We start from the raw sequence: 23,642 nt of genomic DNA on the forward strand, positions 1-23,642 counted from the left end.
TGGCATCAACTTAAATCTCTCCTGGGTAATAGAAATATTAGAGCTCCACCATTATGATCTTATACTAGGGCTGTGGTGGGTCCAGCATGCTTACTGGGGAATCCTGGAATTTCAAGTCCATACATCTTAAAGTTGCCAAATTTGAAAAAGACTACTTTAAATAAATCATAGTCTATTAGAAGGCCTTGCTGGTTTATTATGTTGATACTGTATTACAGGAAAGAGCAGGTAAGCTTGAAATAAATCCACAAGAGGCATCCACTCAGGACAGAAACTTAATATTCACCCTGAAAGTTCTGAGATGTCCCGTTTTGAATTGCCCAGTATCTCTTATTTGTGCAGGTGCACAGCAAGGTTGGGTATGAAAAATGATTTCTTTAAGCAAATGACTCACTAAAGCAGCCTCAACTTTTTACAGGCTCATACCAAACCCTCTCGCCCAAAAAGCATGGTTGCTCTAACTGATTAGTAGAGAACTACTGTGCTCACACTCATGTGAGGTCCAAAACACTTTTTCCAAATCACTTCTGAAGCAGGCATGCTCAAAAAATGATTTAATAACATCAGTGAGGTAATCAGCTATTACCCAGACACCACTTCCTATTAATATCCCTGGGAAGGCAGGATGATAGTTTGAGATCTCCTGCTCGTACAGTGGGTCACCAGGATAATATATAATGTTATGGAACAATTTATCCTTGCTGAAGTGTAACAGCTATGCTTATTGTTTAGGGAAAGAAAAACATTTACAAGCTTGGACAGCTCAGAGCAAACCATAATAATGGACAAGAACTTGTCAGAGAATGTTAATTTTATTCCAGCGTGAAGAGCTTGCAGTAATGAAATATACTTTATGTGGCACTTTTATTTTACCAGTGATGAATAGGTCATAAACAGCAACATGAATATATTTAAAGGAAAATCTTAGGCAAGAAAAAAATCTTGATATTTTTTTTTAAAACAAAAACTAGTGTTCGAACTGGTACTCTCTGTGTCTTGATATAGAGCAGAGCAGAAAGGTAATTTCTACTAAAAGTGTATATCTTTCTTCCTCTTTTTAAAAAAGATTTTGCCCTTGCTTTTCTGCTTGTTGTGATGGAAAATGAAGCTCTTCCTTGCTCTTCTGACTATAAAGTTCAAAACCAATACTAATGATTTCTCAACAATGGTTTCAGAATATTTTAGTGATTTCATTATGCAGCAGCATCATAACAAAAGAGAAAAATAACAACAACAAACCTGATATGGAATTTTTCATTTTATAAACATATAACATTTAGCAAGATTCTTTCCTCAAGTTCTGTCAGAGGTTTGGTTGTGCCCTCATGTTTTCTAATAACCTTTCTCTCATTTTATTTCTTGTGAAAATTTGATCACTATATCAGGATATTCTTATTGGTTGCAATAAAAGTAGTCTGCTAATTCTACTTCCATCCCAAAATCAATTCTGGGATCAAACCAATGTGTTGAAATAAAAAATCTAGGGCCTGACTTTGGGAATATCATTTTATCCACAGAATTTTCTCACCAAACCAATAAATCCAAAATGCATGCATGTTTAAGTTATTAGTTTCTGTCCTACACAATATTCTCGAGAGCCCACCTAATTCATAAAACACAATCCATAATTCATTAAAGCAAACAGAGAATTGACCCAATATTAGTTTAAGCTAAAAATACAAATAACATTTCGATAAAAAGATAAATGTTCCTTCAATTAACAGTAGCTTTTACATGAGAGAGCAAGTTGATCTGTGAAACACACTACAGGTAATCCTTGCTTATGACCGATCACTAGGCGACTGTTTTCAAATTATAACATGATCAGATTCGAAGTTCTCATGGCCAGTCCCCAATGATGGTATTCATTTTTTTTTTACTACCGGTTCTGTGGGCCTGGCTTGGTGGGCGTGGTGTGATTTGATGAGTGTGGCATGGCTTGGTGGGTGTGGCTTGATGGGCATGGCTTGGTGGGCATGGCAGGGGAAGGATACTGTAAACCCCATTTCCATTTCACTGCATTTCAAATTTCCAGAGGTTGTGGGAGGAGCTGCTGGCTGCTTGTGAAGGAAGCAGAGGGTGAGTAGAATCACATAACTATAAACCAAGAATACCAATAAGACATTTAGAGTAAGTGCTCTTGAGATTGTGATTTTATTTTATTTCAAAATGACCGGCTTAGTTCAGTGTAATACTTGTTTTACAGCTGTCTTTCGCAGTACTCTTTTCAAACTTGGATACTGTCCTCTTTGTAAAAAAAATTACCAGTCTACATGGACAGATTACCTATCTAGAATCTCTAATCTGTGCCCAATCCAGCCATCTATTGAGCTGCCGTGCTACCAGCCCCCACTACCAGAAAGATCCTACAGGAAAAGGGCAGTATAGACAACCGTGGGATCTGGCAGGGTGAGAGCTGTGGACCATAAACACAAAACTTTTGCTGTGTCCCAGCATAACAGATACAGTGCCCTTGCTGACCTTAATAGGGACACTAAAGTGACAGGTCAAGGTAGTTGTGATAATGATAACTTAAGTAAGCCAGGGATCACGGTCCTAGAAGAAAAACTTACTTTGGAAAGGAGAAAGTATGAATCAGGTATTGTGCACCAGTCACACAAGAAGAGCAAGGCATCCAAAAACAGAAGCCACCTTCTGGTTGGGGACTCAATTGTAAGGGATGTAAATTTAGGAAAGAATACTGAGGTTTTGAAAGAGGTCAGGTGTCTACCAGGTGCTACTACCAGCAGAGACAAGAAGCGTATTCTTAAGATAGTCAAGAATGCCAGCAAGGACTGTGATGTTGATGCTATTATACATCTTGGTACAAATGATCTGTCCCAGAAGGATTTATTTTCTCTTCAGAAAGACTTCCAGAACTTGGGGTATGAACTTAGCAATATGGACTGTAGGCTTATCTTTTCAGAGGTTCTACCAGTATACAAGGAACAAAAAGGGAAAGGGCAGCGTGTAGCAGAGTTTAATGTGTGGCTAAAGGAGTGGTGTAAAAGGGAAGGCTTTGGTTTTATTAGTCATGATGTCTGCAGCTGGTCCAATGAAAAACTGTACAAAAAAGAGATGGTTTGCATCCATCAAGTCCAAGAATGGGACTTGTCTGGCCTACAGGAGCTTTTTAGAAAATAGATTGACCCCTTCCTCCCTGTGGCAGCTCCTCAAATATTGGAAGACTGCTATCATGTCTCCCTTGGCTAGTCTAGTAAAGAGAAGGACCAGGGGAGACATGATAGCGATCTTCCAATATTTGAGGGGCTGCCACAGGGAGGTAAGGGAGTCAAGCTATTTTCTAAAGCTCTCCTGTAGGCCAGACAAGGAATAATGGATGGAAACTGAACAGAAACAAGGAGAAACTTTCTGACAGTGAGAACAATCAACCAATGGAACAGCTTGCCCTCGGAAGTTGTGGGAGCGCCATCAGTTGAGACTTTCAAGAAGAGATTGGACTGCCATTTGTCAGAAATGGTGTAGGGTCTCCCGCTTGGGTGGGGGTTGGACTAGATGACCTACAAGGTCCCTTCCAACTCTGATTATCTGTTATCTGTTATCTGTACCAATCCTAATTATAGTCATTAAGCAAGAATTACCTGTAATGAAAACAACCAAAAGGGGACTCCACTCAACTGGACCCAAAAACCAAGACAAAAAGTCAAAACTCAATATCTCTTCTAAAGTTGGGTGTCTCATATATAAGGGGTAGAGGGGGATAAGACAGTGATGGGATTCAAATAATTTAACAACCGGTTGTCTGCCCTGATGACCAGCTGAGTAGGCATGGCTGGGTGGTCATGTGACTGGGTGGGCCAGCTCGACATCACTCACATCAAGGGGCGCTTCGCCTCGCCCGGCTTCTCATGACCATGGGGATGCTGCAGCGATCGTAAGTGTGAAAAATGGTCATAAGTCACTTTTTTCAGTGCCATTGTAACTTTGAATGGTCATTAAATGAACTGCTGTAAGTCAAGGATTACCTGTACAAAAATACAAAAAGCTTCTTTGCTTGCAAAAAGCTGCCCTGAATACCAATCATTAGATTAGAAATGGGGGAATACACACTGAAGATCAATGATAGCCACAGCCATCATGGAAATCTAAACCATTCTGTCTGAATACCTTCCTTTTCATCTGCAACCCGGAGTTACAAATCAGGCAGGGTGCCAGAGCACCTTGAGGAATTAAAATAGTTAAAATGTAACTATCAGCAGCCAACTCTTGCTCATAAAGTGAAACTCTTTAGCAGAGAAGTCATTTAAGCTCTCCAGAAAGTGGGTGTGGCACCCTTGGGCTACAAAATGCTGAGCTAAAGAGACAAAAGTATATAGGGACCCAGGTTCAAGTCTCTGCTCTGCCAAGCTTGTGGATCACAATGAAATTAGTACATGCCACAGATATCTAAATAAACTTCAAGCCTGGTACCATGTTATTAACCTTATTATCATGAGAGAAAACTAAAATGAATTGAAGGATCCAAACCCCTACCTCCTTTTTTCCCCTTACTATCAGTGAGCAATCATGTTCCTTGGCCACTCTGAAGCAATGAAAGAGGCTCTTGTCCCAAAGGTGCTTTTTCAAGAGGCAACTGGACTTTCTGGAAACCAAGAAAGTCCAGTTGCCTCTTAGAAAATCCTCCCCCCCACATAAGAATGAAATATTTTGAGAAATATTAAAAAGGCAGGAAATTATATTCCCCTAAATGAGAAATAGAGAAACATGGAATACAAATTAATTCATCTGAACTCTGGGACTCTGATCTAGTGCTTCCTATTGCTGATTGGACAGAAATTTTTAAAGCTTTCATTCTGAGGTGATGGCGAACTGCTTCCATTTTGTTGCCAAGAAATCTACATGAACATTTCTGGAGTCACCAGGAGTTAAGCTGACTCAAGACAGACTTTATTTTTTTACTTATTTTGAAATATTACTGACTGAATGCTGCTATATAAGTGAACATGCAAACAATCAAGAGTCTAAGATAATCAAGGCCTTTTTCTTCCATGCCAGTAAAATTGGGAAAATGCTAGAATCCCCACTGAGTTGCACTTTATGGTCATCCATTCTTCAATATTACTGTGAAGAGGGCCTAAGGAGCATTCTTTGCTTTCGAATTTATGCCAATGTTTGAATGTATGTATTTAAAATGAATTGTTGTATCCTCTGTGGGAAGTTCAATGATGATATTTTTCAGAACAAAAATAAATGTGGCCTTATAAATCTGCATCATGAATAAATAAAAACAATAAAATAACTCAAACTCTTGTTCCCCTCAGGCTGAACTACTCTTTTAAGGACACTTTTCATTTATGAAACATCCCACTTACTTGACAGCTGCTTTATCCTGCCAGTATGGTAGCACTGAAGCTGAGCAGAGGACCGAACCAAAACTGGGCATTTTCACCTGTCAGACAACAACTTGTTTAATTGGTCTTCACCATGCAAATTTGCTGATGATGAAAATGGTCTGTTTGCAATGTGTCAAAGATGGAATTGTAGCAAATGTAGTGTAGATCTCCAGAGAAAGAAATATCTTTCTGCAGTCGTCAATGGCATACAGTTTTTGAAAGAACAATGAAGGGGAACATTTAGAACAGGGGATTCCTTTCCTGCCAAAGATTTAAAAAAAATCAAAAGCTGTGCCAAAAAGCCTCAGTCCATACTCTTTCTAACTCAGTCACTGAATATACTGAATATACTATCAATTCATTACAGAAAAAAGGTTTGCATTTTGCAAAATTCTTGTACAGTTATTTAATGGCTGCCCTGTTTAGTGACTTAATTCAAAGTTATGATGGCACTGAAAATCTAATTTTATTACTGTCCTGCATTTTATAAGCACTGCAACATCCCTGCAGTCATGTGGTTGAGATTTGGGTGCTTTGCAATCAGTGGGTATTTATAATTGTTACAGTGTCCCTGAGGTCACAACCATTTATGAGTCAGCAGAGTCAATAGAGAAGCCACTAATGAAATTGCAAGTCGTGGTCATGTGATGTCTTCTTTAGCAACTGAGGTGGAAATGAAGTCGTAAATGTAAGGCATCCAGAAAGTATCCATGATATCAATCACTCCGAGACATTTTCTCTCCAATTGATTTATTTAGAAGCAGATCTGGCATATCAAAGGCAATTTCCCAAAGTGAAATTTTTTCGCACATTACCCAGAATCCACCTTCTCTCCTCCCACTTCTACACTTCATAAATCACGAGAACCAATTAACTGCCACTGGAATTTCCTTATACGCCATACAGAATAACCTTGAACTTTTCAACTCCACCAACTCTTAAAAAAAATGTGGCAGCTGAATTTCAAAGCTGACAGTAAATCCATCACAGTCACATGTCTTGCTTAATAACTACATGTTCAGTGATGGAGTTGCTGGTCCCAATTGTGATAGTTAAACAAGGACTTAACAATTGTGTATTGTGAAAACACAATACACAATATCTATGGAAATGGTCAGTCATTCAAATCATGGTTGTCCCAAAGGTGCTTTTTTAAGAGGCAACTGGACTTTCTGTTTTTTCTTTGAAGTCGTTTCGCTTCTCATACAAGAAGCTTCTTCGGCTCTGTATCTCTCTCTCTCTCTCTCTCTCTCTCTCTCTCTCTCTCTCTCTCTCTCTGTGTGTGTGTGTGTGTGTGTGTGTGTGTTATATACATGTATATGTATATAAAATAAGGATTTTCTGCAATGTCTTTCTATGGACCATGAATGTGATGTTAATTGTATGATTGTAATTATTGTGTATTGTGTTTTCAAATAAATAAGAGTTGCATGGGAAAACCCAGTTAAGAACAGGACTGTGATGACCTGGGGCTTGGCACAAAGGCAACTCAGCCAGAGAATAAATATGGATTCCTTTATTAGCTCCAACTTTGCCCCCAATGTCCCGGTTACCTTCCGGTCTGGAGAAAAAACTCTCCTGCAAACCTGCAACAGCCTTTGGCTGCAGATATTCCAATCGAAATGTTGTAAACAGAAAACTTTAAATTATAAATCCAACAAGGCAAAATAAGGTAATAACTCCAGCAAGGCAAGATAAGGAGTTCCAGAAGTGAAGTAACATGGCAGTAAATCAAACCAGTTGTGAGGATGCCAGGAACTGTAATAACAGCAGCCAACACTAGATAAGCTCAGCAATTGTTCCTGACAACTGCCCCACCCATCTGCCTCTCCTTTAAACTCCATCCCCAGGTGTGTCTTGTGAAGGGAATCAGGGCCCCCTAAGCCAGTTTGCTCTCTTCTCTGTTCTTCCCTGCGTTCCCTAGGATAAAAAGGGGGTGGGCCTTGTTCTTCCTCTGAACCCCCTCTCCCTTGTTCTATCTCTTCCCTGCTCTGCCCAGCCCGACTTTGCCCTTCCCCAGTTTCCTCCACAGCCAAGGAGCCACTCTCCCGCTCCCTGTCAGCTATTTGTCAACCTCCTGGGATTCAGACTCCAACAGGGGCTTGACAAGGGCTTATAGGGAAAGAGCAGGTTTATTGCTTTGATTATGGTTCTGATTGAAACAGTTCTTCCTCAAAACAAAAGGGAGACTTATATCAAAAAGAGATATAGGGGAAAAAAAGGAATTAACCTCTTCCCTATGTGCAAATCCAAGGTCTTTATGCAGTAATAGTAATAATAATAGTACAGTAATCATTAGTCAAGTGACCATATCAAAGCATTTATATCTGCTTCCTACATTGATTGCTTAACTTTTAGACAAATGTATTGTTATTATATGATGATTTGCTTTTATCAATAGAAGTGATATCTCAATATATTTATTTGGAAAGAACCAAGAGGGCAAAGGAAGTTTCCATGCTGGTGAGAAGAATGTTGGGAATGGGCGTTGGTAGAAGTTACCATGAACACCCTTTCTATCTATGCTGCAAGAGAGCCCAGGATGGGTTGACTCCTTCCTATGATGTCATTTAGCTGAGTCTGTACTAAGATATAAAAGCCAGCCCCCGGGAGAGACCCCAGCTTTGGCGAAGATACATGACAGACTGAAAGGTGTCTCTGAAAGCACAAATGAATACAGAAATATGTCTTACCCTCTCCGGACGAATCAAGGGAGGGGCTGGGCTCTCTTGCAGCATGGATAGAAAGGGCGTTCACGGTAACTTCTACCAACGCCCATTCTTCTCCATGCTGCATCGAGAGCCCAGGATGGGACATACCAAAGCTTGCATGTCCATGGGCGGGTCCTTGTCCAGCTCATCACACCAACTGTGGAACCACTTGTTGAAGCACCCGTCTGCCGAAGGCTGCAGTCGCCGAGGCAAAGGCATCCAGACAGTAGTATCTGATGAAAGGAGATGGAGGAGCGGGGGAGGTCTACAGACACTGCCGAGCTTGCCTGCACAGAGCTCTGTAACGCTGTTCCCAACGTTGCAGGAGAGAGAGCCCTGCTGTCCTGGAAGAGCAGCTGCCCAGATCCCTGGGAGCTGCTTGAAGAGACGAAAAAAGTACTGAAGATCGCTGGTGATTGCTATTGAACAGAACGTTTTCAGAGACACAGCTACTGACTAAAAGGAGCTGAGTCAAAAGCTGGGGTCTCTCCCGGAGGCTGGCTTTTATATCTTAGTACAGACTCAGCTAAATGATGTCATAGGAAGGAGTCAACCCATCCTGGGCTCTCGATGCAGCATGGAGGAGAAATAATTTTCACAAAGTTTATGATTTTATTTGCTATAGAAAGTAACAGTAAAAAGAAACATGTTGACCATGCAGGGGGAAAAAAACCAAAATCCCAAAGCAATTATTTTGGTCAATTGAAATTTTGGAACAGCTGCAAGTTTTTGTTTTTAAAACTCTTCATCAGTCTTTTGGGGGCTTTAACCATCTTCCCTAATGAAGAGTTCTCAGAAAGGCTGCACATATTGTAAAACTTCAGTCAGCTTAATAAAAGTATTCCTTTTGTGAATTTTGTCTTTATTTACCATAGCTTCTGAACAAAAACAAGCCAACTTCAACAAAACCTGCAAAGGTACAGGCAGAATATCAGAGGTGTCCTTTTCAATAGGCAATAGCTCAATTTATTCAGACAGTATTTAGCATTCATGGGAACATGTCCATGAACTTTTGCTTCCCTTCAGTTTCCAAATGCCCACTTACCAATTCAGAACATTTTACTGCTGCTCTTACTCTTTTTATACCTTCTTGGCTCTCTTTAATGTCAGCCATCTAGCAGCTTGATCCTGCATGTTATAATGTCAGGCAATTGATTGCGAGGCTCGTATCTCCCAGCAGGCCAGCTAAACTACCAGATCTGTTGCACTTATTCCATAGTATTTGGAATCTTAAAAAAGCAATTCTTAAAGTATACCCTGGAATAATCGGAGACATTTAGAAAAGCTGAAGTTTCTTTCAACTTTCCTCCTTGATTCCAAACACTTTGAGGGGTTTGTGGACCACACTGTTATACAAATAATTGCAACCTCTTTTACAAAGGGACCACACAATAGTGACCAGTATGCAAGCAAGAACTTTCCACTAAAGAATATTTAAAATATTCTTTGCCCAGGATAGAGATTTAAAAATGATAACCACCTGAACCTTGGAGAAAAAAAAGTTGGCTTTTCCCAGGGAACAAAAGAAATGAAAGAATGGCAAGAGGAAAAGGCCATGAAGGAGAAAGTAACAGCAGCATTCTTTGGGTACTAGCTGATGAAAGCATCATCATAAGAAGAGATGGCACAGTATGTTTTTAGGGAAGATTATCAGTCCAATATATAGATTCTGTGCAAGGTTCCTTTGCCTTGGAGGTGGTTACTTTTGAAATCAGGAGTTCAGCAGAGAAGGAGGGGAAAAGACTAGGATAACTGAAGAGTCAGCCCATATATTATAGAGCAGGGGTGGGCAAACTTTTTGGCTCGGGGGCCACATTGACTTTTAAAATTTGACAGACGGGCCGGGTCAGCACAAGATTTTTTGGGAATTGCCCCCTTCCCCCCTTCTCCTCCTTCCTCCCCTCGAGGCCCCTGAGTCAGGAGTTGCTACCGCCGGCGCGGCTCGCGCGGCTCCAGTCCCACGTTGCCTCGGGAAGGGAAAGGCAAAAAGGAAGAGCCGCGGCAGTGCTTTGCAACGGGAGCAGCGGCACTGGAGGCTCAGGCTCAGCGGCTCCTGGTTTTGCCTTTTCCTTCCCAAGGCAACGCTGGACTGAGCTGCTGGAGCTGCGCTGGCGGTAGCAACTCCTGACAGCCCCAGCCGGACACCTGAGCGGAGCCCAGGCGAAACTGCCTGTTGCTGCTGCCGGAGCACTGCCGGGTCGCCTCCTCCAAGCAGCCCGCCCGCCCGCCGGCTTCCCTCTGCCGTAGCTCGGGCGCAGGCGCGAGCGCCCGCAAGTTAAAAGGAAGCCGAAAGTTGCTGGGAAGTTGCTCGGGTGCTGGGAGCAGGCTTTAAAGTGCAGCCCAGCAAAGTTTAAGCAGCCCGCCCGCCCAGTGGGCGGAACCCTTCCTGCTCCTCGGAGGGAAGACGCTCCAGCCTGCAAACTTTGCCTTTGCAAAGTTTAAGCCTGAAGCCCCGAAAAAAAAGGGGATCGGTGGGGACTCACCTTCGAGAGGTCGCACTCGAAGGTGATTTCGAACTCCCAGCCAAGGCCTTTGCAAAGTTCTTTCTTTCCTACCCGAGAGCGCTCCGCACTGTTTTGCAGCTTTGGGGGCCACGCACAGGGCAATACACCCAGCGATTTTTTTCAGGGGCGGGTCGGATTGGACAGACCAACGGGCCGGATGTGGCCGCGCGGTCCGTAGTTTGCCCACCCCTGTTATAGAGGATGGGGGAGGGTAAGAGAAAGGAGAACAGGTAATTTTTCTATCACATGGTTCTGATTTTGAAGGACCATTTAAAGACAGCAAAGCTAGAATGTCATAGAAGAGTGAGAAAGAAGTTGCTTACCAGTGCTTTTTGACTGGGACAGCTCAGTATGCCCCTTGGCCAGGGGTCTCCAAACTTAGCAACTTTAAGATTTGTGGACTTCAACTCCCAGAATTCCTCAGCCAGCCTTGCTTGGAGACCCGTGCCCTTGGCTTTTTGAAGCCATGATTCTCTTGGAGATGGATGGTAGACCAGACTTTTGCCTGATCCAGTCCTAGCTGACTATATGAAGCCGACGGTCTCTTCCAATTCAGAAAGAGCTGCTGGTCAAACCTAGAAATGCTCCACTTCATAAGACTAAGATGGTCCTATCATTTGATTGTTGTAAGCTGCATAGGATCACTACGTGTGATAGCTATATAAATTATTTAAACAAATAAATACTGGAGGGGGGTAAGTTCAGCTCCTGGAAAGTGTAATAACTCCTTGGAGCTGTTAATGCAGTACAGCTTGGTAGAGGACACCAAGAAAACTTTTCCTGGTTGTACTGGGCGTACACAAGTTGAGTCTCCTGAGAAAATTCACTTTAGATCAGGGGTCTCCAACCTTGGCAACTTTATGACTTTTCCTAGTATGATTTAATTGCTTATTGTACTCTATGACTATCATTAAGTGTTGTACCTTATGATTCTTGACTCTTGACGAATGTATCTTTTCTTTTATGCACACTGAGAGCATTTGCACCAAGACAAATTCCTTGTGTGTCCAATCACACTTGGCCAATAAAGAATTCCATTCCATTCTATTCTATACTATTTTGGACTTCAACTCCCAGAATTCTGGGAGTCCACAAGTCATAAAGTTGCCAAGGTTGGAGAGTCCTGCTTTAGATGGCTCGAAGACATTTATCTGTGGACCAAGCAAAGAGGGTAGAACTCAGAGCTGGCCACCTAACTCTGTATTTCTTCTTCAGTGACTTTACCAGTTGATGGAGAAAAGAGAATGAGTTAAGTTTTATTCTCTCTTGTACTGATTTAAAAAAAAAAAGCCAGGGACATGATTTTCTGCTGCTTGCTTTTGTATTAAAATTGGATGGAAATGAAACTGGCTTAAGAAATTTCCATCTGATTCATTCTTCAGCTTTGGCAAATATTCTGACAAATATTCTGCCTAGACAGCAGCCCCTGACTGGTAGATACCTTTGCTTCTCTACCCTTCCCAACCATTCCAGAAGGCAAGAACCAATGGCTTTCCTTTCCTTGGGAGGGTCTTTAGAGTACATTTATTTTTTATTGGTAGTACTTTTGTATAAGCCCCTCTCTACTGTCCCCCACCAATGCTTGACAACTTCATGCCCACTAGTTGACTGGTAGAAAAATAAGAAAACACTACTATACAGCTTGTTTTTAGTCTTCCTCTGTTTTGGACTAGAAGGGGAAAATCTTGACAATTCCAGCTAGGTTTTTTTTTTCCCCAAGGAAAAACAACAACAACAGGTCCAAACCTGTGAATTTCTAAAGAAAAAAACCCAGCCTTTCACTGGTTCTCTGGTAAGCCTTTAAAAATCCAACATGGGCAGGTGCCCTCTGAAAGGGCAGCCCAGACCAAGGGACAGTAGAGTGCGGTGAGGGGAGGGGCCAAGGGGAGCGACATTCCTGCTCAGAACATAAAGTAGCCCGTTGGAGTTGAGGCATTTATCTACCAATAAAATAAGGTACATCAGAGGATACAGTGGAAAGATCTATTTCTGACTCAGGGCAAGAAAAGATAGGCCAAGATTACCTTCATGGTGGATTGCAAGTAGTTTGCAAATGATGTGTCTTCCAGTCTTCAAGAAATGGCTACTGGATCCTCCTTCCACTGGGGCAACTAGGACATGTGGGTGACCCCTCCATCTGATACAATGTGGATTATTCCAAAGGGTTGCTGAGTCATCCCTTCCCTGAGTCATCCCCTCACAAAAGCCTTCCTCCCCAACCTTCCCTGTAGCAATACCAACAGTACTTTGGCTTCTATCTTGCCCAAAGGATTGCGTTAAAAGTATTATCTTCCCTTTTTGCATTTAAGGGGATCAGCAATGAAACAAGTAATGCAACCAGCCTTTCCACAAAATGTTTATGTGTTTGTGCTTGTTTTCTTCCCCACCATGGGGGTATCATTCCTATAAGCAATACTGGCTTTCAAAAGTTTGGGGGGGAAATGTCGTGTTTGTGCCTCTGTGCATATAGGAGAAAGGGAAGGGAGGAAAGAAGGATTGTCCATAAACCCTGCCCTATAGCAACCTCATCTCTCCAATACCCACCCTGTTAGAAAGGCATACCCCTGGAATTTGAGAAGGGAAACTTTCTCTGACTGGCTAAAGACTGGCTAAATTTCTGATGAAATTGGGGTTTTCTTTACAATACAGGATTGACAATGCAAGGTAATTACTGCACTGTAATTACAATGACAGCATAATTGCTGGAGTTTTGTGGAGGGCTAAACAGTAAAGTGAATAATGCATGAAGATCTCATGGTACATTTAGGAAGATGGATAGTAATGGTGAAAAACATGTTAATATTGATCTGTCCAAGGATGACTGAACTTTCTGATCTCATAAAAGGTATTCTGGAAGGCCAGTGTTATTTCTAGATTAGGGTGGAAGAAATATAGAACAAAACAGAACAAACAGATCTTACTTAATTTATTTAAAGTCATATTCAATTACTAGTGCTGGCTTCTCCTCTCCGGCATTTTATGGGTATTTCTTAGTTTTATGGACCCAGTTTTTTTTTAAAAAGAACAAAGCAGCAGCAGCAGCAGCCAATGAAATTTCATAATTCTGCCCTTCCTGGTTTTTATTTTGAACTGAAACCTCTGCTTTGTGCTCTATACAAGGGGAGGATGGAATGGGTTAAGAAAAGAATGTATGAAGAATGAAGAAAACATGAAGAATAGCAAAACCTGAGATGGATCATTTTCCTGAACTTTGGCCTGCTGGTAATTCATGGGTTAGGAAGTGATGATGGCTTAGAAGCAAAGCAAGATCCAGGAATTTCACAAATAATTCCAGGAGACAGAAGAAAGTAATGGATGAATTCAGTACCTATTGATTTCCTTCTGAGTAACCCTCACATACTTAAATATAGAAGTTGATCAAAATTTCTGGGTCTGTTAATTCTCAGAATAGTGTGCACTGCCTCCTGAGTGATGCATGCATATGTGTTTATACTGTATGTGTATGTCTGTGCATGCTCCTATGTAAATATAACACTAAACATATCTCTTTTGTGACTTGTTTGTAAATATAGTTCAACCAAATTCTGGCATCTGTATAGTTTGCTCTGGCCTATAACCAATTATTTCCATGGTGCCTAATAGAAAAAATGGTTCACTTAGTTTAGAGGATGCGAACAATTGTGGTTTGTGGCTCAGTATTTTAGTTGACCCTTAAGAATATTTTTTTTCATATCTAGGCTGTATCTTAATTGGAATACTGCAGTTTATTGCTTTTAAAAACTTTTTAGAGGTTTCCTATTGAAACTTTAATGTTATTGGAAGAGCCTAAAGGGAGAACGTGAACTAGCCCTACACTTCACCAAGCTCTGGCAGTTATGTGAACTCTTATTACTTCCTCTAATGACAGAATAAGACTCTATTTAAATTTAAGATTGTAGAAATCTTCCATGCAAGGAAATACATAGATGCCATTCTAAATTTTTTTTTCTTTTGGCAACATGCATGATTCATACACTTTTCAAGCATACAAATAGTAAAACCAGATTGAGAAGAGTCTTATCGTTTTTAATTATACGCACTGAGACTAATGTGTGGTAATATATTCACTACGTTCATTTCAAATGCGCATTTCCTTTCTGTGGTTAAGCAATGGAAATTTCAAAGTAGGAGCATAACTGAATGACTGCCTCTCTCATAGGGTCATCAGGAAACACACATGAAACTGGTTTGGATTATAAAGGGTTTTTCTTTAATGACTGAAGTGATGAAAAAAATGGATCAATGGGGGAGGACTGCACTTTCAAAAATAAAAGGCACTAATTCCATGCCACCAACGAACAATAGAAAGTTAAAGATTGATAATTGACTGAACAATTCTAGCCATTACAGTTTTCATATCTTTAGAAGGCAGCAAGTTGAAGAGGGCTGCTTTAAGATGAATTCTTCAAGTTGAGCTGAAATTCTTTGCAACTTTGTGGATATGTTCATACAGTTTTCATGGCAATGTTACAGAAAGGATTTGTTATTCACTTCTTTATAATGTCTTTTTAACTTCTCAGTCTAGTCAGTCTACAGATCTTTGATTGATTGACTGACTGACTGATTGATTGATTTATCTTACTTGTATGTCATCCATCTTGCAAAAGGCAACTCTAGGCAGCTTACATATATATCCAGAAGTCTCCCATCTAAGCATTCACCAAATCAGAACCTGCTTAGTGTGTGTGTGTGTGTGTGTGTGTGTGTGTGTGTGTGTTGCACCATAATCTTCCCAGGAGGCGGCCCTCTAACATAGCTTCAGAGTTTGCCACATTCTTCAGTAGTGAGCCCTATAGTCCTTCCCAAAATTACTCAGAAGAGTGGAAAAAGCTGTGCAAACCAACCTCAGTGAGGTTGCTGTGCACACTAATATTTGCAAGGTTGTACCCCTTGCCTGAAACAAAAGGGCAAAAATGTCACAATGATCACCAAATTTCCTTCTTAAGGAAAGAAAACAGCTTCCTACCCACAATTAAGAGAGATTTGGAGAATCTTGGGGAGGGGGGAATTCTTTAAGACTGGTTTCAAGAAACAACTACTAAATTCCACATGCTTTCAAATTTCTTTTTCTCCTAAAAGTAGAGGAGAACTTCATTGAAGGGTAGGGACAAATCACATCCATGCTCCCCATCATGCTCCTTCCATAGTAGTTCTGTTTCACACAGACCTTTATGAAGGCCATTCTGCTATCGCCTAGCAGAAGAAGAAAAAGCAAGTGCTGAATTGTACGAATGTGTCTCTGGGGCGTTCTTTTGCCCCCGGGGGTGAGAAAACACTCCTAAAGGCATAATCTCACCACATCTTTCAATCCCATAGTCAAAGAAGTCAAAGCAAAAACGGAGCCTGGGAGAGGCACCGTGGGCCATCCTTTGCTGTTTCCAGTACGGTCCTGAGAGCCAGATCCAAGCAAGCCTTGAGTTTGACACCCTGCAGTACAGGATTGTGGTCTACCACCTCCTGAAAGAAGTCACTCAAATGAATGAACCAATACTTAAAAAAATAAATAAAAATAAATAAATGTGAGGGTAGTGGTAATATATTCTTACCATTATACAAATCTTGCAATATTAGTAAGAGAAAGAGCCATTTTTGGTTAATTTAGTGTTGCAGGAGGCAGGATGGCTTGCAAATGGGCATCAATTTAAATTAAACAAAGTAGTCAAGAGCTTATTTTACCTGTCAGCATTCCTCCCATCTACAACCTGCAAAAAAAAAAATATATCAGCCTCTCTTTCCCCCTTCTTTATCACTGCATCTACTGTGAAGATTGTTGGCAAAAGCTTCAGGGATGATTACCTTCTTTCATTTGCTGTTCCCTAACTGTGTTTAAAACCATTTATTCTTTCCCAGTCTGATTTCTGCTTCACAGAAAGGCTAAATGACCAGAAAAACAAAAATGTGCATTAAAACAACATCATTTCCCATCCATTTGACCAATGACAATGGAATTGAGGGGAAGATTAGCAGGACTATCATGGTCTGTGACCTGAAAAAGTTTTGATTGATTGATTGATTAGCACCTTTCAATAAGGGTAGTCAGCACTCATGGTAATGCTTTGTGTCTGGGCTGCCATGAAAGCCTAACATATACAGGTAGTCCTTGACTTACAAAAGTTTGTTTAGTGAATGTTCTAAGTTACAATGGCACTGAAAAAAGTGACTTTTGATGACTTTTCACACTTACGATTGTTGCTGCATCCCCATGGACACATGCTCAAAATTTGGACACTTGGCAACTGGCTCATATTTATGACAGCTGCAATGTTCTGGGGTCATGTGATCTTCCTCTGACAAGCAAAGTCAATCAGGAAGCCAGATTCACTTAACAGCCTTGATACTAACTGAACAACTGCAGTGATCCACTTTACAACTGTGGGAAGGAAGGCTGTAAAATGGACCAAAACTCACTTGACAGAGTTTTCAATTCCTGTCTCAAGAATTGGACCAAGAATTGGTCAAATACAGAGGAATTCTAAAGAGGAATTATTGAGTCTGTCATCTGCACCCCTCTAACTGTCTGGTTTGGTTCTGCAACCCAACAAGACAGACACAAGACTTCAGAGGATAATTAGGACTGTAGAAAAGCAATTGCTACCAACCTGAGATAAACATAAATTTCTCTCTTCCTCTGGAAAAAGCCAATTATCGCCCACCTCCTTATCGCCCTCCTGCCTTTCGAGCGGAGACCTCATCTCGCTTCCCCTGCTCTCAGAAGCCGTGCTCCCAACGCCAAGACCAACATGCAGAAGCATCTGGCAGGCAACAACCTTCTACTGGTAAACGGCCCTTTCGGGGGGTGGGGGTCATTCCTTCCATCGCTCTAAGTAATCCCTCGTTCTCCCCACCCATCGGAGGTCACCTCGCCTTCTTTGCCTCCAAACCGGAGGAGTCAACGACAGACGCCTGGGTGCTCAGCACTATTAGGTCAGGGTTACAATTGGACTTCCTAACGGCACCCCCAGAAATTTTTTTGATCTGTCCTGTCTCTTGGAACATGTCAAGGCAAGCCCTCATGAATCAGGCCATTCAACACCTTCTTGAAATCAGAGCTATTCAACCTGTTCCCCCCTCTCAACGGGGACGTGGGCTTTACTCTCACCTTTTCATCATTACCAAAGCCTCAGGGGGAGTGGCGAGCCATCCTTGATCTAAAATTTCTCAACCAATTTGTAAAATACAGGCGATTTAAAATGCAGACTCTGCATTCTATTTTAAGAGAGCGTTCGGGGGGGCGATCTCCTTTCTTCCATTGATCTCATGGAGGCTCTCCTCCACATCCCCATTTGGCCTCATCATCACCAGTTTCTCCGTTTCTGTTATCAGAATATCCATTACCAGTATCGAGCACTTCCCTTTGGCCTCTCATTGGCTTCAAGGGTCTTCACGAAGGTTCTGGCAGCATTGATGGCATCTCTGCGTTCTGTTCCAGTGAGGATCCAGTGCTACTTGGATGACATTTTGATTCTGTCCTCCTCCATCCATGCAGCCCATCGGGATCTGCAAATTACCCTGTCATATCTCCAGAGCCACGGATTTTTCCACTCCATCCACTCCAATGGTTCCTGCTTCCCTACCAATGAGCAGGAACCAACCACTCATCCATCAAGGTCCCGCTCCCACCACAAATATGGAGATCTCTCAATTGGTGGAATTCCCTGTTAATCTGGAAGGGACTTCTGTTCAGGTTCCCAGACAGGCTAGTGATAACCACCGATGCCAGCCTCCTGGGTTGGGGTTCCCATTTGCCGGGCTGGATAGCTCAGGGCATTTGGTCCAGGTCAAAGCAGACCCTTCCTATAAATTGGCTAGAGCTCAGAGCCATTTTTCTAGCTCTCAAGCATTTCAGGCACTCAGTGACCGGGTCTCATGTTCTAGTCCTTTGGACAACATGGCCACAATGGCTCATGTCAACCGGCAGGGGGGAACAAGGTGCAGAGCCCTCTTGGGAGAGGCTCTACAGTTGGGGTTATGGGCAGAGAAACACCTGTTGTCAATCTCGGCAGACCACATCTTCAGGGTCGACAACTCCCAGGCCGACTGGCTCAGCAGGAGCCCAGTCGACCAGGCAGAATTGTCCATCCCTCCATCTCTATTCAGGGACCTTTCCCTAAGATTCGGTACGATGGAGGTGGATCTCTTCTCCACTCCTCAAAACCCCCAGGTTACCAGATTCTTCACCAGGTTTCCTTGCCAGGGAGCGGAGGGGCCCAATGCTCTTCAGTGCAGATGGCCCAAGGGTCTCCTCTATGCATTTCTCCCGCTTCCCATCATTCCGGTAGTAATTCGGAAGATGTTGGAGGAACGAGTGGAGCTCCTCATCCTGGCTCCCTATTGGCCAAGGAGGCCCTGGTTTGTGGACCTGGTCAACCTATCGGTGGCTTCTCCTTGGAGGATCCCAGCCCATCTAATCTCCCTTCATCAGGGGATTCTGCTCCATCCAGAGCCCCAGTGACTCAAGCTGACCATGTGGCACTTGAGCAGCAGCGGCTAGAGGAGGCTGATCTTCCAGAAAGGGTCATCATCATTATCCTGGCATCTCGCAAACCTTCTACAAGGCGCATCTATGATGCCACCTGGAAGGCCCTTTCCCAGTGGTGCCTCTCCTGCTTCAGCCGAGTTGGTAGAGGTTCTTAGATTCCTTCAGCATGATCTGGAGAAAGGTTTGGCACCCAATACCTTACGCAGGCAGGTTGAGGCCCTCTCCTTGGTTCTTTCATGGGGTTCGCTTCCTTCCTTATCCCATCACCCTTTAGTCAGGAGGTTTTTGAAAGGGGCTTCCAACCTGCACCCATCGGTGGTTCACAGGTATCCTTCCTGGGATCTTCATGTGGTCCTTAATGCCCTTACGAAGCCCCCCTTTTGAACCCCTTAGAATAGTGTCTCTCCGTTTTCTGACTCTGAAGGTAGTGTTCCTTGTTTCCATCACTTCAGCCAGGCGGGTATCCGAGCTTGCTGCTCTTTCCATCAGACAGGACCTTTGTACCTTTCACGATGATAGGGTTGTTCTCCGTCTGGACCCCTCATTTATTCCAAAGGTTAACACCTGGTTCCACAGGTCCCAGGACATTGTGTTGCTTGGCTTCTGTCCCCTCCCGCACCATGACTTAGAGCGGCAGTGGCACATGCTGGACGTAAGAAGGGCTCTTAGAATATACATTAAGCACACTTCCTTCTTCAGGAAGTCGGAAGCCATGTTTGTTTCCTTTTTCCCTTCTCACTTGGGGCACAAGGCCTCTTCTCTTACTATTAGCAGGTGGGTCAGATCTTGCATTGAGCAGGCCTACAAAGCTGTGGCCCTTCCAGTTCCTCAAGGTCTGACGGCACACTCTACCAGAAGTGTGGCCACTTCTGCTGCCTGGGCGACCCAAGCACCCTTGGAGGAGATTTGTCGTGCGGCCACATGGACTTCCCCGTCTCCTTTCATCAGACACTACAGTCTGGATGCCTTTGCCTTGGCGATTGCAGCCTTTGGCAGATGGGTGCTTCAACGAGTGGTTTAACAGTCGGTGTGATGAGCCAGACGAGGACCCGCCCATGGACATGCAAGCTTTGGTATGTCCCATCCTGGGCTCTCGATGCAGCATGGAGGAGAATGGGTGTTGGTAGAAGTTACCCTGAACGCCCTTTCTATCTATGCTGCGAGAGAGCCCAGCCCCTCCCTTGATTCGTCCGGAGAGGGTAAGTCATATTTCTGTATTCATTTTGTGCTTTCAGAGACACCTTTCAGTCTGTCAAGGATCTTCGCCAAAGCTGGGGTCTCTCCCGGGGGCTGGCTTTTATATCTTAGTACAGACTCAGCTAAATGACGTCATAGGAAGGAGTCAACTCATCCTGGGCTCTCTCGCAGCATAGATAGAAAGGGCGTTCAGGGTAACTTCTACCAACGCCCATTCTTGACTCTTGATGAATGTATCTTTTCTTTTATGTACACTGAGAGCATATGCATCAAGACAAATTCCTTGTGTGTCCAATCACACTTGGCCAATAAAGAATTCTTTCTTTCTTTCTTTCTTTCTTTCTTTCTTTCTTTCTTTCTTTCTTTCTTTCTTTCTTTCTATCTTTCTTTCTTTCTATCTATCTATCTATCTATCTATCTATCTATCTATCTATCTATCTATCTATCTATCTATCTACAGGTAGTCCTAAACAGTATATTTAGTGACAAAGTTACAACATCATTGAAAAAAGTGACTTATAACCATTTATGACCTTTGAAGCATCCTCACGATCATGTGATTAAAATTCAAGTGCTTGGCCACTGGTTCATAATTATGACCATTGATTTGTCCCATGATCATGTGATTATCTTTTGTGACCTGCCAAGCAAAGTCAAGAGGGAAGCCAGATTCACTTAACAGCCCTGATACTAACTGAGGAACTGCAGTCATTCACTTAACAACTGTGGGAAGAAATGTCGTAAAATGGGGTAAAGCTCACTGAACAACTGTCTCACTTAGGAACAGAAATTTTGGGCTCCATTGTGGTCGTATGTTGAGGACTACTGGTATTTCATTTTGTATTGTCCCTCAGGCTGGCAATAACACTGCAAATTTTAAACTATAGGTTCTAGAGCTGTGATGGTGAACGTATGGCATGTGTGCCACCTGTGGCACGCAGAGCCATTTGTGCCAGCACACGAGCCGCAGGAAAACTTACCTCACTGTGCATACGCATGCCTCAAAGCTGATTTTCGGCTTGTTTTAGGCCTTTTTCGGCCTCCCAGAGGCTTGAGGAAAAATAGGCCCGTTTCATCACTTCCTGTATTTCCAGAAATACTGGAAGTGACCAGCGGACCTATTTTTCGTGCTGCAGAGCCTGCAGAAGCTTTCATCAAGCCTCTGGGAGGCCGAAAAAGGCCTCAAACAGGCTGAAAATCAGCTGGGAGGCGCAGTGAAGGTAAGGGGACAGTGTGGCGGGGATTGCCCATGCATGCACAGGGGACGTGGGGGAGATTGTACGCATTGCCTTCTGGGTACTGGCACATGAGTGCGAGAACACAAGCGCGCACACAATTTTTCGCACAGGAGTTCAAAAAGGTTAACCGCCGCTGTTCTAGAACCTTGAAATCATTCTACATTCCCTACATTTCCTCAAGTTTGGATTGTCAGTTGAATATCCATGCTAGGTAAGGATTTTTCACCTGGCAACACATTTGTATTTTTAATTGAAAATGCATAGAGAAATTTTCTTAAGCAGGCCTGGAGGCAGATAAAAATTGCAATTACAGTATAAATGATCTAGGGTTAATTGAGAAGTTTCTTCGTTCATTTTAATCACAAGGTCAATATACTATTTTATAATCACATGACCAATTCCAAAAGAGCTAGGGAAAAGGTCTCTTCTCTTCAAAGAGCCCAGTATGGATATAAATGCACAACTTCATTTAAAAAAAACAAAAAAAAACACACCAGGGAACAAAGTTAGAAAATATGTCTATTTGCATTTATAAAGTCAATGAAATTCATACTTGAACAAACTGAGCATGTTTCCTTCAGAAACATGAATGCTTGGTAAGCTTTACTGAAGCTATACATATTTCTAGTAGGATCCATAAAAATGTATTTAATCACTATTAGGCACAGTTCACCATTACTAACATTTCATGACATCCCATATAGAGTTCCAGAATTTTCATGTTAGACCACAGAACATCTGTGAGGATGGGAGTCAACAAATTCCAAGTGTTTCACAAAAAGCATAAAAACTAGCACAAATTAATAAAAAAGCAGGAAAGTGAAAAAGAAGAAAGACAAAAGTGAAACAGAAGCATAAGAAATAGAAAGAAGCTTCCGATTTCCTTTGTTGCAATTATAAGTACAATTACAAAATTATTTCTTTATGATAACAGAAGTTCACTCCTTTCTATTATGCAGTTTTTTTTTCCTAATCATCCACACCACAAATCAAAATGTTCCTTTCTCATTTTTTGCACTTTTTTCCAATTTGCCTTTTATTCTAAGAGGAAAAATGTTTAAATAAAGAAAAAAACCAACATTTTTTAAAACCTGTTAATTATATTAGGATGGCCATTAAGAAGCAAAATCTAAAATAGTTTGGATCACATAAATGCAAATATATCTTAAATAAATGCTGTGAAATATTTATAGTTTAAATTGAAGAGATTGTATTATTGATATCCCCTCTTTAAAAATAAAAGATGGCATTTGACAAAGCTGCAATCTGAAAAGATAGTAGCTCTATAATTAGGAACTGAATGGATCAATTTTTTTGATTCTTAAGATGCTAAAGATTATTGAAGCTGAGAAAACACAAGGCCCTAACAGTAGGCATATCAAAGCAAAGAGAGAGTAAAGCAGAAAGGCTTACTGATAGATTCCTGACTGCGTATTCTTCATCACACAAAAAAAGAAAAGAAAAGAAAGCAGTAAAACGTTTGTATGAACTAAAACATATTCTTTAGAAGCTATTTAAGAACAGTTATATCTGGAAAGTTATCAAAATGACCACCTGAACTCCAATTAAGGTATTTTACTTCTTGATGAAAAATATAATTTGACTTCTGTAGTGGGTTACTTTTTAATCTCTAAGCAACACTGCTTTGCAAAGGTTTTGAAAAAAATAATAATAATTTGCAGATAGTAAAAATATCACAAGGTATCAAACCAGTGGTGGAATTCAGCCAGTTTGCACCAGCTCACAAGAACTGGTTGTTAAACTTCCTGAGCAGTTTGGTGAACTGGTTGTTGGAAGAAATCACTAGGGCAGAGAACCAGTTGTCAAATTATTTGAATCCCACCACTGTATCAAACCCTATCTATTGCAAATTATGGGGGTAAAGCTAGTACCATATTTAAAAATGCAAATACATTTTGGAAATGTGGACGTGAAGCAATTGAGCTTTAATTTATTAAGGCAACCTCCAAATACAGTTCAGACTTCAGAGCTTATATGAGTCCTACTGATATATAAAAAAAGGAATCTGAATGAACAGCTTGGTGCTAATTGCACTTATTTCAAAACAATGTCATGCAAAATATGATATGTCACTGTAACAAAGCAGTCAACCTGATAGATTCAGTCATTTGTTTTACTGTCTTAAACCACAATAAATA

General features: G+C 41.8%; 1 protein-coding gene across 1 annotated transcript in view; it reads right to left on the reverse strand.

The window, feature by feature from the left end:
- The window catches only part of OLFM3 (olfactomedin 3), a 222,430-nt gene that overhangs the window by 159,789 nt on the left and 38,999 nt on the right, over positions 1-23,642 (reverse strand). The window lies entirely within an intron of this gene.

Source organism: Notechis scutatus, chromosome 3, assembly GCF_049901735.1.
Source record: "Notechis scutatus isolate UNSWTSFEM ecotype Mainland chromosome 3, rNotScu1.2, whole genome shotgun sequence".
NCBI lineage: Eukaryota > Metazoa > Chordata > Lepidosauria > Squamata > Elapidae > Notechis > Notechis scutatus.